Genomic DNA, 9,217 nt, shown 5'->3' with positions numbered 1-9,217 from the left:
TTAAAATATTATGTTTTAGGTTTACGAGAGTAAAGTTTAGATTAAAATTTCTCCAATTATTTAAATCTAAAATACATTATGTTGAGGCAAAAATTTCTTAAATTATCAAAACTTAAATAACAAATAAAAATGAAAATACTTCTTTCCTTCAACGAGATTCTAATTACGTTTTATAGAAATATAAAATATTTACAAATTAGTACTTAACATATGGGTCTTTTTATACATTTATGTCTTATATTTATAATAAATGAATTATATAATTTTCCCTATTATGGAAGGGGTGGGTAAGAATTTCCACTTCAAGAAGAACGTATCCAATTTAGTACTTGCCATAAAAGCTAGCTTGAAATCGCACATAGAAATATACAACCAACTGCCCATATATGCCCAAGAGCCTGCATGTAAATAACACCTTCATTTGAGTACATTTGGTCATACCAGCATAGAAAAACAAAATCATATCAAACAAAATGCTTCATCTTCATTGATCATTCTCTGTCTCTTCTTCTACAGCACCAAGTCGTCTCGGCATTAATCAATCAATGGATAGTTCGGGTCATCACCTGCATATTTTTGTCTTTCCCTACATGGCTCATGGCCATATGATTCCAACATGGATCTGGCCAAGCTATTTGCTTTGCGAGGCCTAAAGGCTACCATTATCACCACTCCCTCAATGCACCTCTTATCTCCAAAACTATCCAAGAACTAAAGGTTTGGGTGTCGACATTGATATTCGAACCCTTAAATTCCCTTCCGTGGAGGCCGGACTACCGTAAGGATGTGAAAACGTGGATTCTATCACTTCCCATGATAATGGTAGTTTGAATTGATTTTCGTGTTTAACAAGGCGACAACCATGCTCCAAGAACCTCTTGAAATGCTCCTGCAAGAGTGCCAACCTGATTGCCTTGTTCTTTGATTTGCTCTTTCCATGGGCTACCGATGTCTGCGCCAAATTTGGGATTCCAAGGTTAGTGTTTAAAGGCACTTGTTTCTTTTCTTTATGCACCTTAGAATGTATCAGTGTATGAGCCGCAGAAGAAAGTCTCCTGATTCGTAACCCTTTGTCACGACTAATGTTCCGTGAGATAAAGCTAACAAGAAAACAACTTCCAGATGGTTTGAGACAAGACTTTGATAATCGACTATAGCAAATTAATGAGTGAAATTGTAGAATCGAGTTAAAGAGTTTTGGGATCGTTGTCAACAGCCTTCTATGAGGTCGAGCCACTACGTTGATTATTACAGGAAGGTCTTAGTGTAAGGGCATGGCCTATTGGCCTGTTTCGCTATGCAACAGGAATTGAAGATAAAGCACAGAGAGGAATGAAGCATCTATTAGTGAAAACGAGTGTTTGAAATGGCTTGATTCCAAGAAACCCAATTAATTATCTACATATGTTTTGGAAGTATGGTCAACTTCAATGCATCTCACCTTATAGAGATTGCAAGGGCTCTCAAGCTTCCAAACAGAATTCATTTGGGCGGTGAGGAGAGACAAGAAAATCAAGAAGATGAAGAAGATTGGTTACCTAAAGGATTTGAAGAAAGAATGGGGGGGACAGGACTCATAATAAGAGGTTGGGCTCCACAAGTGTTGATTCTAGATCATGAAGCTATAGGAGGATTTTTGACTCATTGTGGATGGGGTTCAGACTTGAAGCTATAACCAGTGGAAGCCAATGGTGACATGGCCAAGATTCGCGATCATTTCTACAACGAGAAGTTGGTGAGTGAGGTTTCTGATTGGGATAGGTGTGGGCGTTAAGGAATGGGTTCTTTGTGCATGGAGAACATGTTAAAGCGAAGCTATAGAGACGGCAATTATCGAGGTCATGGTGAGTGGCCAAGGTAAGAAATGAGGAGAAGAGCAAGGAAGCTTGGAGAAATGGCAAGAAAAGTCATGAAGAAGGTGGATCCACATACTCTAATTTGAATGATTTGGTTGAAGAGTTGAGGACTCCTGGGCATCGCCCTAAGATAAGGGCAATAAAACATAATAATCAACATTTACAACGAAACTGTTATATATCGGTTTCACTATTTTATTTTTATTGTGACTTGCATTTATAGTTCTTGCAATTTATTTTTTTTTTAAAAAACAAATATTACAATAAGTCCAATTATTTATGGTTTACTTATAGTATATAATTAAATTTCGAGCTCAAAGTATCATTACACAATTATTTATGTTAAAAAAATTATGCAATTATATTCATTTATAAAAATTTTCAAAATGAATAAATTATGGCAATATTAGGTTGGTTGAGATAAAAAGTAATTTTTACTTTAAAAGTTAAAAAAAAAAACCATTATTTACACATTTAACATGGATTTTTCAACATAAAAATAAAAATTATTTTTTTTTATAAAAAATTACTAATAATCTATTTATTTATCTATAATTTATAATGTGTTAAAAATATATATAATACTATGAATAAGTGAATGAACTTGGGAGGAACAAAAACTTCCTTTTATGTTTATATTATTTATAATATATATATATATATATATATATATATATATTAACTAATATAAGTAAATTGACATTTTAGTCCTATTTTAAAAATAGTTCTACTTATATTAAAAATTCAATTTTATAATATATAATCTTAATTCTATAATAAAAAAGTACATATTAATTATATATATAAATACTTAAAATTATAAAATTTATTACTATTTCTCTTCTTCATCTTTCCTTTTTCATTATATTCAATTATATTTAATTTACTTGTATCTTTGCGTTTCATTCATATTTCTATTTATATTGCATTCTTATACTATATTTTATTAATTATATTTATTCTAATTTTATTTTAATTTGTATTAAATTTTTTATATTTATAAAAAGAGTTTGATCAATCATATTTTGATTTGAATTAATCCATTAATTCTAATTCTATTTAATTTGTATCAATCCTATTTTAATTTGATTAAACTATTAATTATAATTCTATTTTAATTTGTATTCAAATAACATGTCTAACATGTCTATAAAAATATCTCTTTTGCTTGTTTTTATGCTTAATTTTCACTATATTTTAAAGCAATTATAGCATTAAAAATCAAGTTTTATCAACAATATCAAAAAAGAAAAAATCAATTTTAGTAACTTACTAAAATTGATCGTTAATAGCAATAATTTTATAACCAATTTATAATTTTAGTTTTTCTAAACTTAAATTGTTAATTTTTAAAAATTTAATAACCTATTTAAAATCAATTGTTATTAACAATTATTTTACAATGATTGTTAAATCGATTGCTAATTGATATTAAAAAAAATAAACTTGAATATTCGATTAGCGATTAAGAAATTGATTGCTAAAATTAGTTGTTATTAATAACATATTTAAAAAATCATTTGCTAACATAGGGAATCAGTTTCTAAATTAAGAATTATTTTAACTCACTCCAACATTTAGCAACTGATTTGTAATCTATTACAGAAATTAATTGCTATTAGCAACAGATAAAAGTTGATTGGTTGCTAACAGTTACTAAATTTAGAGCCTTTTTTTTTTAAAGGTTTCAAATTTGCAATCAATTTTTTTGTCGATTAAAAGCCTTTTTTTTTTAAATTTGTAACCGATTTGTGAATTGATTGCTAATAGTATTAAATTTTTGTAACTTAATGAAATCGGTTGTAATTAGTAATTGATTTTGCAACCAATAGGGAATCAATTGCAAAATTTCCTCCAAAAGTTCCCACCCAACTAATTTTTACAACCGATCGAAATTGATTATTATTAGCAGCCGATTTTACAACTGATTGCGAATCGGTTACAAAATTTTCACAAAAATTTTGTCTAATTCTTTTAAAAAAAATTAGCAATTGACAATCCATTGCAAAAATAGATTGCTAATTCACAAATATAAATCACTACTTATTTTCTTTTTTCATTACTCTTTTTTTTTTTTTTTCTCTGTTTCTTCTCTTTTCTCGCATTTTTTTAATTATTTTTTACTTTCTTATCTATTTTCTCATTCATTATCTTTTTTTTTTCCTTATTTTTCTTCTTCATCAACTTTTTTTTTTCATCTATTATCTTTTTCATCATTTTTTTCTTGCTTATTTTTCTTCTTCTTCTTCTTTTTCTTTCTTATCTAATTTCTTTTTCATCCTCTTTTTTTTCTTAATTATATTTTTTATTTTTTTTATTATAATTTATTTTTTGTTTGCATATTTTTTTTAGTAAATTATTTTTAGTAATAATTAATTTTTTCTTAATTTTTGTTATAGTATATATATGTCAATTTTTTTACTAATTTGTCTTACAAATTTGCTTTTATATTTAATTTTTTATTATTATTTTGACTAATAATTATTAATAGTAATTTGTTTTTATAATATTTTTATATTAATTTTGTAGTACTAATCTTTCATTAATAAATTAATATTTTAGATAATTTTTAGAATAATTATTGAGAATTTTTATTTATTGTTTGAACTTTTTTTTTTTTAAATTATAGCAACTGACTTACAAAGCAGTTACAAAATTGTTAAACTAAAGGTACCATTTTTTTTACAATTGATTATGTATTGATTACTATTTAGCAATTGATTTTAGTTGCTAAATCGATTGTTAGTAGCAACAGGTAATTTTTAATAAAAAAATTTTATTTTTTAAAAAATTTAATTATTTTAATAATTGATTTGGTTTTTGATTGCTATTTGATTTATCAACCAATCTCATTGTAATCGATTTGGTTGTTTGCTAATCCACTTTTTCTAGCAAATTTATTGTGCAATGTAAAATTTAAATTTTAACTTTTTATTTATTTTTACCGATTATGTTAATTACACAATAATTTAGATTTTTTTAATATCAATAATGCATGAATGAGGAAGTGAACTTGTGAACAAACAAAAAATATTCTTATATACTTATATTATTTATAAAAAATATATTAACTAATTAAATTAAAATTTTGATACTATTTTAAAAGTAATTCTACTTATAAAGAAAAAATCGATTTGTAATTCTATAATCCTAATCCTAAAAACAAAAAGTTCATATTCAATTTCTTATATTTATAAAAAAAATAATAAAATTATAAAATCTATTACTATTTTTCTTATTCACCTTTCCTTTTTATTATATTTAATTTAATTTTACCTTTATATTTCCTTCCTCATTAGTATTTTCTATTTATAGTACATTCTTAAGTATATTATACGTTGATAATCATGTTTATTTTAATTCTATTTTAATCCTATTTTAATTTGGTTAAACTATTAATTATAATTCAATTTTAATTTGTATTCAAATAATATGCCTATAAAATATCTCTTTATTAATTTTATGACTAATTTTCATTATTATCTTTAAGCAATATTATAATATTAAAAATCAAGTTTTATAAACCATTTATTGTGCAAGGTAAAATTTTAATTTTCAATTTTTTAGTTATTTTTATCTGTTGAGTTAATTGCGTAATTTTTTTTCTTTTTTCTTTTTTTTTTTTTTTAATCTTCATCATATACATTAGCATGATTCCAATTGTGCTATATGTAACTAGAAGACTTTTTTTTTTGTCTTTATATTTTTACTAGCGAAATACAGTGTAATGCACGGTAGTATATATATAGAGAGAGCAAAAGAACTAGAAGAAAATTTATACTAGATTTAATTAGATTATTAAATTATTATTAATTTAAAAAATATAATTTTTTAATTAAAAAAATTTTAATATTGCTATTTAAAATATTAAAATTTTAAAATATTAGCAATAAATTTTAATAAAATAAGTTGATTTTTGCTCTTAAATCAATCGCTTTAATAGCTATAAGATTTTTTTTTAATAGCCATAAGTTATTCTTTGTTTATAATAATAATAATAATAATAATAATAATAATAATTATTATTATTATTATTATTAAATCATTTTAAAATAATAAAAATAAAATAATATTAAAATAAATTAAAATTTATTAAATAGATAAAAGGAAGGAAAAAAAATTATTTTCCTGATTAATGGAAAAACTAAATCATTTTTAAGGAAAATAACTTCCTATTTTTAAAAGACAAAGAAATCAATTTTTATTTTTTAAATTTTAATAATTTTATTGAAATGTGAAAAACACTTGTACATATATAATATAAATACATATCATTAATTAAACTTTGCAACCAAATAATGGAAATATTTTCATGGAAAACAAATTTTTAGAAAACATATTTCATAAAAAAAAACATTTTTTCCATATATAATTATTTCCCACAAAACAAATGGGGCATGAAATTAAAGTTTTTTTCCGAAGTTTTTAGTGATTTTCACAATATAAATCTGATACATTTTAAAAATTTAAAATAGTTTTTTTATTTTCAATGAAATTGAATCTAGTTTATTGATAAATTAAGAGGCTTCCATCTTTACCTTATTAAGTGGGATTATTAGAGAAACTTATTTACATCTGATTTATTATGGATTCAAAATATAAATATTTAGATTCTATTTATTTAATATATGAGTTAAAATATTATGTTTTAGGTTTACGAGAGTAAAGTTTAGATTAAAATTTCTCCAATTATTTAAATCTAAAATACATTATGTTGAGGCAAAAATTTCTTAAATTATCAAAACTTAAATAACAAATAAAAATGAAAATACTTCTTTCCTTCAACGAGATTCTAATTACGTTTTATAGAAATATAAAATATTTACAGCTAGTACTTAACATATGGGTCTTTTTATATATTTATGTCTTATATTTATAATAAATGAATTATATAATTTTCCCTATTATGGAAGGGGTGGGTAAGAATTTCCACTTCAAGAAGAACGTATCCAATTTAGTACTTGCCATAAAAGCTAGCTTGAAATCGCACATAGAAATATAGAACCAACTGGCCATATATGCCCAAGAGCCTGCATGTAAATAACACCTTCATTTGAGTACATTTGGTCATACCAGCATAGAAAAACAAAATCATATCAAACAAAATGCTTCATCTTCATTGATCATTCTCTGTCTCTCTTCTTCTACAGCACCAAGTCGTCTCGGCATTAATCAATCAATGGATAGTTCGGGTCATCAGCTGCATATTTTTGTCTTTCCCTACATGGCTCATGGCCATATGATTCCAACAGTGGATCTGGCCAAGCTATTTGCTTTGCGAGGCCTAAAGGCTACCATTATCACCACTCCCCTCAATGCACCTCTTATCTCCAAAACTATCCGAAGAACTAAAGGTTTGGGTGTCGACATTGATATTCGAACCCTTAAATTCCCTTCCGTGGAGGCTGGACTACCAGAAGGATGTGAAAACGTGGATTCTATCACTTCCCATGATAATGGTAGTTTCGAATTGATTTTCAGGTTTAACAAGGCGACAACCATGCTCCAAGAACCTCTTGAAATGCTCCTGCAAGAGTGCCAACCTGATTGCCTTGTTGCTGATTTGCTCTTTCCATGGGCTACCGATGCTGCTGCCAAATTTGGGATTCCAAGGTTAGTGTTTAAAGGCACTTGTTTCTTTTCTTTATGCACCTTAGAATGTATCAGGCTGTATGAGCCGCAGAAGAAAGTCTCCTCGGATTCAGAACCCTTTGTCCTGACTAATGTTCCCGGCGAGATAAAGCTAACAAGAAAACAACTTCCAGATGGTTTGAGACAAGACTTTGATACTGACTATAGCAAATTAATGAGTGAAATTGTAGAATCAGAGTTAAAGAGTTTTGGGATCGTTGTCAACAGCTTCTATGAGGTCGAGCCAGCTTACGTTGATTATTACAGGAAGGTCTTAGGCAGAAGGGCATGGCCTATTGGCCCTGTTTCGCTATGCAACAGGGGAATTGAAGATAAAGCACAGAGAGGGAATGAAGCATCTATTAGTGAAAACGAGTGTTTGAAATGGCTTGATTCCAAGAAACCCAATTCTGTTATCTACATATGTTTTGGAAGTATGGTCAACTTCAATGCATCTCAGCTTATAGAGATTGCAAGGGCTCTCGAAGCTTCCAAACAGGAATTCATTTGGGCAGTGAGGAGAGACAAGAAAAATCAAGAAGATGAAGAAGATTGGTTACCTAAAGGATTTGAAGAAAGAATGGGGGGGACAGGACTCATAATAAGAGGTTGGGCTCCACAAGTGTTGATTCTAGATCATGAAGCTATAGGAGGATTTTTGACTCATTGTGGATGGGGTTCTGTACTTGAAGCTATAACTTCAGGGAAGCCAATGGTGACATGGCCAGTATTCGCCGATCATTTCTACAACGAGAAGTTGGTGAGTGAGGTTTTACAGATTGGGATAGGTGTGGGCGTTAAGGAATGGGTTCTTTGTGCATGGAGAACATTTTAAAAGCGAAGATATAGAGACGGCAATTATCGAGGTCATGGTGAGTGGCCAAGGTAAGAAATGAGGAGAAGAGCAAGGAAGCTTGGAGAAATGGCAAGAAAAGTCATGAAGAAGGTGGATCCACATACTCTAATTTGAATGATTTGGTTGAAGAGTTGAGGACTCCTGTGCATCGCCCTAAGATAAGGGCAATAAAAACATAATAATCAACATTTACAACTAAATCAAGTATATATCGGTTTCACTATTTTATTTTTATTGTGACTTGCATTTATAGTTCTTGCAATTTATTTTTTTAAAAACAAATATTACAATAAGTCAAATTATTTATTGTTTACTTATAGTATATAATTAAATTTCGAGCTCAAAGTATCATTACACAATTATTTATGTTAAAAAAATTATGCAATTATATTCATTTATAAAAATTTTCAAAATGAATAAATTATGGCAATATTAGGTTGGTTGAGATAAAAAGTAATTTTTACTTTAAAAGTTAAAAAAACCATTATTTACACATTTAACATGGATTTTTCAACATAAAAATAAAAATTATTTTTTTATAAAAATTACTAATAATCTATTTATTTATCTATAATTTATAATGTGTTAAAAATATATATAATACTATGAATAAGTGAATGAACTTGGGAGGAACAAAAACTTCCTTTTATGTTTATATTATTTATAATATATATATATATATATATATATATATATATATATATATATATATATATATATATATATATATTAACTAATATAAGAAAATTGACATTATAGTGCTATATTAAAACTATTTCGACATCTATTAAAGATACTATTTTATAATATATACTCTTAATTCTATAATAAAAAGTACATATTAATTATATATATAAATACTTAAAATTATAAA

At 26.6% G+C, this 9,217-nt stretch overlaps 1 pseudogene; it reads left to right on the top strand.

The window, feature by feature from the left end:
- The first annotated feature begins 6,909 nt into the window (after positions 1-6,909).
- On the top strand, positions 6,910-8,522 carry LOC131182107 (scopoletin glucosyltransferase-like; annotated as a pseudogene).
- The last annotated feature ends 695 nt before the right edge of the window (positions 8,523-9,217 follow it).

This window comes from Hevea brasiliensis, chromosome 8 (assembly GCF_030052815.1).
Source record: "Hevea brasiliensis isolate MT/VB/25A 57/8 chromosome 8, ASM3005281v1, whole genome shotgun sequence".
Lineage (NCBI taxonomy): Eukaryota > Viridiplantae > Streptophyta > Magnoliopsida > Malpighiales > Euphorbiaceae > Hevea > Hevea brasiliensis.
The sequence above is the reverse complement of the archived record's forward strand: the minus strand, read 5'-3'. Positions and strand labels throughout refer to the sequence as shown.